Source organism: Panthera leo, chromosome C1 (assembly GCF_018350215.1).
Source record: "Panthera leo isolate Ple1 chromosome C1, P.leo_Ple1_pat1.1, whole genome shotgun sequence".
Taxonomy (NCBI): Eukaryota; Metazoa; Chordata; class Mammalia; order Carnivora; family Felidae; genus Panthera; species Panthera leo.
In genome coordinates, this window is record NC_056686.1 from 29664582 (window position 1) to 29673810 (window position 9229).

Here is a 9229-nt window from a genome sequence, read left to right on the forward strand (position 1 = left end):
CTGATTGGATGCTGGGAGCAGTCCCCACTCTCACAGACCCCACACGCTCTGGGAATTTGCAGGCTTCTTCATAGTTAGTAACTTGAGTCTTAGCGTATACCTTGCAGAACCTCCCAGGGATGGATCCTCTTCCCCCGGCCTGTGCGTAGGCCAGCAGGGGCCTAGCAAATGCCTACTGAATCAATGAATGAATGAAACAAGTAAATGGAGGAGCGAATGAATGGATGTGTGTACAAAAAAAAAATCCATGAATGATAGTATGAATGAATAAATGAGTGAATCAGGAAGTCGGGAGACCCACTGAGCACTAGAGGCTACTCCAGACATCCAGGAGGCAAGACTGCGAGATGAGCCCCTGAGAACCTGCATCGCAGCCTTTATAAACACTTCCTTTTTCCATTACAAGCGTGGCCTGCCTTTTGGAAAGACAATTTAAAGCACATTGTCCCATTCTCTTTAATGTTAACTAGTCAGGACTTCGTGATCATTTTCTATCTCAAACCCTCAAACAACCTTGGATTTGAAGTCTGGGACTGTTTGGGCTCCAGGTATCCAATGAAGGCGTAGGGTGCTGCAAGAGGTAGTGAGCTCCCCATTGATGGGGTTTATCAGCAGACAGTGGATATGGTGAAGACAATCTTCTCTGATAGACAGGGTTCCTCCCAAGTCTGAGTTTCTCTGCGCTGCATGTAAGTGGAAAATCATCACCCAGATCCTTCCCCTAGTTTTTCCCTTTGGGTGACACTCAGTACCTGATAGAAAGAAAGCATTCAATAAACAGTCGCTACATGCCATTCATCTGGGAAATGACAGGCTGGATTCCCAAGCATAAAAATTCTATAGCACCCCCTACTGGCACTTATCATAGTTGCAGCTTAACATGTATCTATTCAAGTCTGGTTCACCTACTAGGAGATGAATATTTCTCAACACTTTTTAGGAAGCAATGTAGTATGGTGGTTAGGAGCATGAGCTGAGTTTATACTGCGTCTCTTCTGCCTCTCCTGTGTGACTTTGGGCAAGTTACTTACCCTCTCTGTGCCTCAAATTCCTCATCTATAAAAAGGATGAGAGTGCCTACCTTGTGTGGTTGCTGAGGGTGTTAAGTGAAATTATTCAATCTATATGATTTGAACAGTGCCTGTCACATAGTAAGTAACCAGAGCTATTATTTTAATAGTTTTATTTCAGTAAGTAACTGAAGCAGTTACGATTTTAATAGTTTATTTATAGGAAAAACTATAGAGTCACAATTACTTATCCTCCAAACTTCATAAATATTTTCCATCATATGTCAGCATAGTTTGAAGGCAAAGCAGTCAACAATTTGATTCCCTAAAGTTTTTTAAAAAATTTTTTTTACATTTATTTATTTATTTTTGAGAGACAGAGCACAAGTTGGGGATGGGCAGAGAGAGAGGGAGACACAGAATCGGAAGCAGGCTCCAGGCTCCGAGCTGTCAGCACAGAGCCCAACGTGGGGCTCGAACTCATGGACCGTGAGATCATGACCTGAGCCAAAGTCGGACGCTCAACCGACTGAGCCACCCAGGCGCCCCTCTCTAAAGTTTTGAACTTCCTTCAATGTTCCTTCCCCAAGCCTACTTGAAGATGTATTTTGTTTTTCAACTCAAGGACACTCTCTTCTTCAATTATAGAGTCACCTCTGTAAAGCAGTCTGCTTCTGGGATTTCCACCAAATGGACAGTGAATTTCCTGGGGCTCTGGCCCTCCCTGTCTACTTTTACTTATATTCCACATTCATTCTGAAGTTCTTTTCCTTTTTGCTTATCATTTGTGTACTACCTCTTCAAAATCTTCATCTGAATTTTGGGAGAATTTCTTAAGCTAGTTTTCTAATTAATCAGCTGCTCTTCAAAGTTTTCATTTGGCTAGGTACAGCCTTGATGGAGTAGAAGCGAATGAAAAGCATACCTTTTCTTCCTAAGGCCTCTTTATTGTTTTCAGGTTATTTTATTTATTTTTATTTTGCAGAGAGAGAGCACAAGCAGGGAAGAGGGGCAGAGGGAGAGAGAGAGAGAGAGAGAGAGAGAGAGAGAGAGAGAGAGAGAATCTTAAGCAGGCTCCACACTCAGCACAAAGCCTGATGTGGAGCTCGATCCCATGACCCTGGGATCATGACCTGAGCTGAAATCAAGAATCAGGCACTCAACCGACTGAGCCACCCAGGTGCCCCTTCAGATTGAGCTTTTAAAATCAACATAATGGCATCTCATACAATAAGGAGGGCTTTTTAAAGTTCTTCTATACTTTCTGCAATATTTTTCCCATCACATACAATGTTTGTGCTGAATGGGCAGCCCTTCTCTTTGAACTGCTAAGTCTTTTCACAAAACCAACATCTTTTCACCATTTCCTCATACTTGTTGATCTTCACCTTCGGTAATCTGCTAGTAATTAGTAAGTTACTATATCTTCCCCAAAAGTGACCAAGGGCAATGAGTAATTGGGGTTCATAAATTAAAATTAGCTTCAGCTACAATGACAAAATTAAAAAAAATATATAACAGTGGTTTAAAGAAGATATAAGTTCATTTCTCTCTCAAGAAACAAATTCAGAAGCTGTCAGTGTATCTTTTTTTTAATGTTTATTTTGAAAGAGAGAGATAGAGAGCAAGCAGGGGAGAGTCAGAGAGAGGGAGACAGAGAATCCCAAGCAGGCTGCACACTATCAGCACAGAGCCTGACGTGGGACTTGAACTCACGAATCGTGAGATCATGACCTGAGTTGAAACCAAGAGTCGAATGTTTAACCAACTGAGCCACCCAGGTGTCCCTGTCAGTGTAGCTTTGATTCAGTGTTCCACTGTGTCAAGGGTTCTGGCTCATTCAGTCTTGCTGCTGTAGCTCCCTCAGCATGGGGTCTGACCTCATAGCTCAAAGTGGATGCTTCAACTCCAGCCCTCAAGTCCATAATCCAGCCAGAAGTAGGAAGCTGGGGGGAAACTCATACACCTCCCTTTAAGAACACTTCCTGGGGATGGCCATCATCATTTCTACTTATCTTCCAGAGGCTAAACCTCAACCATATAAACATACCTAGCTGTAAGGGAGACTAAGAAATGTAATTTTTATTCTGAGTTGCCACTTGACCAACTAAAAATTCTGCTATGAAAAAAAGGGAGAATGGATATTAGGTATGTTTTGTTTAGGTTTATTTATTTATTTATTTTTGCAGTCTTGGAGATGGCCGTAAAAGGCCTGAATCTTACTCCTTCTTCTGCCACCAGAAATTTCTAACATAGAACTTTTCCCTTATTTCCATTTGTACCACTCTGATCCAAGAAGAACTAAGGAGCAGGGCAGAGTAAAATTGTTTCATTCCCTCCACCAACCAATGGATAGCAGAGCAAGCAGCCAGTACCTGCCTCTACTTGAGTTGCCCACTTCCATTTTTATCTTGTTTTGTTTTGCTAAAACTCTCGGAGGTCTCAGAGAAGTGGCTAAGATCTCTTTGTGGTTTTCAGAAATTATGTAGAATTTCCCTGTTGCTTTGGTTGTAACAACTTCAGCAGGAACAATGAGAAGAAATCAAATTCAAGAATTTAGTTGGCATCTTGGTTCAAGAGCCTAAAACACAGACTGGACCCCATGAGTCCACTGTTTAAAATCCTGCCCTCAGTAAATCCACAGGTAGATGCCAATATCCCCTGTCCTCAGCAAAACACAAATTACAACAGCATGAGAAGCCACTAGAAACCCATCAGAATGGCTCAGGTTTCAAAGATGTAGAGCCCCTGGAATTATCATACATTGCTGGTAGGAATGCAAAATGTTACTACCTTGGAAAACAGTATGGGAGAAGTTAAACATATCCTCCTCATTTGACCCAACAATTCCGCCCCTGGATATTTACCCAAAATATCTAGGTATTTATCTAGATGTTTACTCTAAAAATAATTGGCAAAGTTTTCCATGATCTGGCTCCTGTCTCCTTCTCCAGGCTTCAGATATCCATATAATGGATAGCCGTGACTGCTACTGCTCAAAACTCCAACCAACCAGCTATGTCTTCGATGCAGAAAGTACAGAGGGCGGGGCAGTCCATTATTGCTTAATACATGCAGGATTCCTGGCAAATACTGTCTTTCAGGTCCCAGGATGTAGGGAAATAATAAAAGAAGACCTAAGTGGCCAGGGGGCTGGGAACTGTTGAAAAGATGCTCTCTTAGTCATTCAGCACCTGGACATCAGTCCATTGATGCCCACCAGAGCTTGCCAGTTGCAGCAACAAACTCCTAAGTATTTTTGCTAAGACAGCCCTCTTATTTTCCTGCTGGAGAACACATTTCAAATTTTAAAGAGAGAAAAAAAAAACCTCAGATACTTTTAGTCACTCATTGCATACCACCCATAATTTGTCACTCTGTCTTGAAACCCTCCCCTGCATGGCTTGGCTTTAATGGGTTCAGCATTTAGTGAGCTAGGCAGTGGATTATGTGTGAAATGCATTAACCTCTCATATGATTGTAGAAATTGCCTTAATAAAATAGAGCTAAATCCTACTTAATAGCAATAAAACAGAAGCCACTGTGTTCCAGGGATGCTAATGACCTGTGAGTCATCCCTTTTGATTTTTAGAAGGTTGAACATTCAGAGTTTGTCCCTTTTTATGAAACTTTTCAGCTTGAATAACTGCTGGAAAACACACAAGTTAAGGTAAGTTTCCTGCTCACAGACAGCCAGAGAGCCAAGTAACTTCCATCAGCTTCTTAAAGCTCATCATCCTGAGACAGCTTGAGCCTCTGACGGCACAAATGCAGAAGACAAAGAGGAAAGAACTGATTATGGAATATTTGCCTAGTGTTTTCCTGCTCACAAAGCTCTTCTTCACCCATCACAATTGAGTCACCTCACATCACAGGCTTGGGAAGTATGTACTATTATCTCCATTTAATGGGTAAAGAAACTGAGATTCAGGGAGGTACCATAATTTGCCAAATTCTCACAGCCAATAAGATGAAGAACCAGTTCTTGGATCCAGGTCCTCTGAATTCAAGTGCCACGCTGCCCCTAAATGCTGTTTTCATATTTATCCTTGATGATAGTCACCTCCTTATGAGATGGAAGGAAAAGGTAATAGGTGCTCAGTAACCTGAAAAACGGCCATGATTTGACCTCCTCCCTGTCCCCACCAACTGAGATACATCACGCCAGTATCTGTTACCTCTTATCAGGACCATGGTTTTCTGCCAGTCCTTGTAGTAACTGTAATCATAGGAATGATTATTATGTAATAACAGTAACAAAAACAGTAATAATAGTAATTGCTGGTCTTATTATTGTCATGGGGTCAAGGCATGAGCTAGATTAACTATACAGTTGTCCTTAATTTTCCACCCCTCCCTGTATCAATGAGACTTCACTGATCCTTCCATAAAGAAGCAGAGACATTTCCATACCCTTTGAATCTAGTCTCCAATTTGCTTTGGTCAAGAGGAAACAGCAAAAATGATGATGCACCAGTTGTGAGCTGGTGCCCTTTCTCTCTCTCTCTCTCTCTCTCTCTCTCTCTCTCTCTCTCTCTCTCTCCGAACCTGCCACAGCCATGACTACATGCCTTGGCTTACCCACTGGAGGATAAGAGACTGCATGGAACAAAGCTGGTTTGTCCCAGCTCAGGACATCCCAGACCAGCCAGCCCCCAGCTGACCTAGTAGATGACCACAGACACAAGCAAACCTATCAAAGGTTAATTGAGTCAGGCCTAGATTAGCAGGACCCCCACCAACCCATAAACTAATGAGAAATTATAAATTATTGTTGTTTTAAGTCACTACATTATGGGATGATTTGTTACACAGCAATAGCTAGCTGCTATAAAGTGGAAGCAGAATTAGACCGAGGTCTTAGAGGCTCCATAGCCTGGATTCTTTCTTATGGAAGAAATCCATAGGAGGATTCTTACTCTGTATGGTAAGAAGCCATACAGAGGCTCCATTCTGTATGGACAGGTAACGTCCTTCTAAACAACCCCAGGCAGCAGTGTTGGGAGGGATGTCAATGTCATCCTAATGGAGAAGGATAGGCTGTCTTGTACACTGAGACTTTGGACCATTGTCTATTTGAACAGGAAAGTGGAAAGACTCAGATGACCTGGGTTTTGAACCCAGCTAGATCGGTATAACCTTAAACAAGCCACACATCTGTCTAGGCTTCAGTGATCTTACCCATAAGGTGAAGAGTCAGGATGTACTTGTTAAAGAACTAGTATTTGCCAACAGCTGCTGTGTTAAGTAATGTGATACATGCCAAGGATATGAATTTTATACAATTCTCATCCTCGAGAAGCTCACAGTCTGACAGAGACATAGACATTGTGAACAAACAAACCAAAAAAGGCAAAACATATAGGTCCCATGGTAGACAGAATAATGGCCCCCAAAGAAGTCCACATTTTAGTCCTATGTCTGGGAATTTGTGACTAGGTTATCTTATGTGGCAGAGAGCAGTTTGCAGATGTGACTTAGTTAAGGATCTTGAGATGGAGAGACAATCCTGGATTATCCAGGTTGTTACAATTACAACTAATCACAAGGATCCTTATAAGAGAGAGGCAGGAAGGTCAGCATCAAAGAGAAAGCTGTGAAAATACTACTTGTACGTAGCCGACTTGGAAGAGGAGGGAAGGGGCACCAGCCAAAGAATACAGACGGCTTCTAGAAGCCAGGAATACAAGGAAATGGATGCTCCTGAAGAGCCTCCAGAAGGAACGCAGGCCTGCCAACACTTTGATTTTAAACAAATAAAACCCATTTTGGACTTTTGACTTCCGGAACAAGAAGAGAATAAATTTGTGTTGTTTTAAGCCACAAAATCTGTGGTCCTTCCTTAGCTCAGTACCTGGCTCTTAAGACATCCTCTGGCACACAAGAGATGCCTCCCAATGATTCCCTGGTGACACTGCCAGTGTCAGGCCCGAGGGAGCTTTCAAGAAGGTCTTTTGGGGTGCTCAGTCCTCAGGCCCATGGCTTCTCAGATAGACCTGGGGGAAGAGTGTCCTGAGATGTCTTTGGCTGGCAACCAAACTCCACCTCCTCTTGGCTTTTGCTGCTCCTATCCAGCCACATGTTTGTTGCAGACTGAGGCAGAGAGACAGAGAAAGAACCAACCTCAACCTTAGGACCCCTGCAACAGGGCTGCTAGGCACAGAAACTGGTACACGGTTTCCACAAAGGCATTTGGGCCACCCGAGCAGGGAGACAAGAGAAACCAGCGTCTCATTGTTGGCCAAGTGGGCACTCTCAAGGCTGCTTCCTTCCAGAAGGGGCTCCCTTTTGTAGTTCTTACTCAGATGCTGTATAGACTAGCCCTGCATAAGAACCACTGCCCATTAATGCCTCCTATGACATCTGCTAATCTCATTTCCTCATTGCCCTGTGAAGAGAGGATGCATTCTGAGGTGTGTCCCCTCACAGACATCAGAGGTTGTCATGGATAGGTCAAACCAAGCAAGACTCACGGCTTCAAGCATGGGGATCAATCCCACCCTTCCCCTTTAGTTAATTTCATCCCCCTTGTGTTTAACATAGACTCAGCCTATTCCTCAAACTACTTCATTTGTCTCTGCAAGAGAAGATTCTCAGAGATACGCGTTTTAAACAAGTCTTCACTTTCATCAGGGTAACATATGTGATTATAGCTTTCCACCTGAGCTCTGTTGTAATACCAAGTGGTCCTTGTCCCTCAAAACCGGCCTCAGGAATTACAAATGACCCCCCAGCCAAGTTCTAGGAAGCAGATTGACCCTATGTACTGTAAGACCATCTTACCCCTCCTGCCTTATAAGCAGGTCACTTACCTACTGCCCTAAGAGCAAGACGAGCTCCACTGACTCAAAGGCCAGAGCTCTTGCTTTTTAAAAGCGATCTCTTAGCTCTGCCCCAAGAATGTCATTCTTAGAAAAGATATACATATAGTATCACAACCATGGACAACCTCAGAGAAACTGGGTATTTCATGGGGATCAAAAAGTGGCACCAAAACAATTGTCTGTGTTGCTTCAGATCAATGACAGTCTTTAACCCTTGACCGCAGGAATCCCTAAAGTCACCAAGTTATGCCCTCTGTGCCCCAGGCAATCACAGCATAGCACTTCCCCAGTCAGAGACAGAGAGTCCCACAGTCTAGCCTGGGAGCTCCAAGACCACTGACCCCCACGCAGAGTTTCCGCTCACCCTGACACTGGTCCAGAGCCCTGACTGCCCTTCCTGCATTCATCTGGCTTTAGGGGGGCTGAGTGGTGGTGCCGGAAAGTCAGTCCAACCAGGAACAGATGGGCACCAAGGGAATGAAAATGTGTTTTAGAAATCATGAAGCACTACATAAACAGTCTATAAATGTGAGGTCCCATTTCTAGACTATCCTTGTCACACACATCCCCCACCCTGTTGCCTGCCCTGCCCCACCCCCTCCCACCCTCCTTACCTAGATCTTGCTCTGGGGTTGGGTGAAGCTTGGTTTTCCATCTCAACCTCTCTACTCACCAGCCGTGGGACTTTAGCCACATTGTCTGACTTCCCTATGCCTCAGTTTCCTAATTTGTAAACTAGAGGTAAAAATAGTTCTTACCTTGTGGAATTAGGAAGAGTTCATGAACGTGAAGTGCTCAACGCGGTGTCTGACACAGAGGGATAAATGCATAACCCAGCCTCATACTTCCTGGCTTTTGCACATGCTGTTCCCTCTGCCCGGAGAATTCCTACTCTCTTTTCAAGGTGCACCGTTGATGTTATTAGATCTTCTAGGAAATGTTCTCCATCCCCTCCAAGCTGAGTCCTCCACTGCCTCCTCTGTGCTCCTGCACAATGGTGCCCCTCCTCCATGAGAGCATTGGCCACACCAGAGTTACCATTTTCATTGCATGTTTCTCTCTCCCCAGTTACGAAGTCCTGAGGGCAGGAACTACGCCATCCATCTTTGGATCTCCAAATTATGGTTTCATGCCTGGTATAAAGCAGACACTCAATAAAGGTTGGCTGACTTAATGGAAGTAATGAACTCGTTACGCTCGTTAATGAGGGAGAGGCAAGGAAAACACACAGAAGAGTGTGACAGCCATGTAAGATATAGTGGGATCAAGCGTTCCTTCAAGCAGTGTAAGTAATAAACTCTACAGCTGTGACCCTCCACCCTACTGACTTAATTGATCTGGGGTGGGACCTGGGAATTCAAAAAAAAATTTTTAAGCTTCCCAGGTGATTCTAAT

At 43.7% G+C, this 9229-nt stretch overlaps 1 long non-coding RNA gene across 1 annotated transcript; it reads right to left on the reverse strand.

Annotated features, from left to right (window-relative positions):
• Window positions 1-4892: 4892 nt before the first annotated feature.
• Window positions 4893-8924, reverse strand: LOC122227669. Its single transcript, XR_006206186.1, has 3 exons — window positions 8593-8924; window positions 5189-5229; window positions 4893-5076 (listed from the first exon to the last, which is right to left on the reverse strand). It is a non-coding gene; the product is annotated as an uncharacterized LOC122227669 (long non-coding RNA).
• Between the last annotated feature and the right edge of the window lie 305 nt (window positions 8925-9229).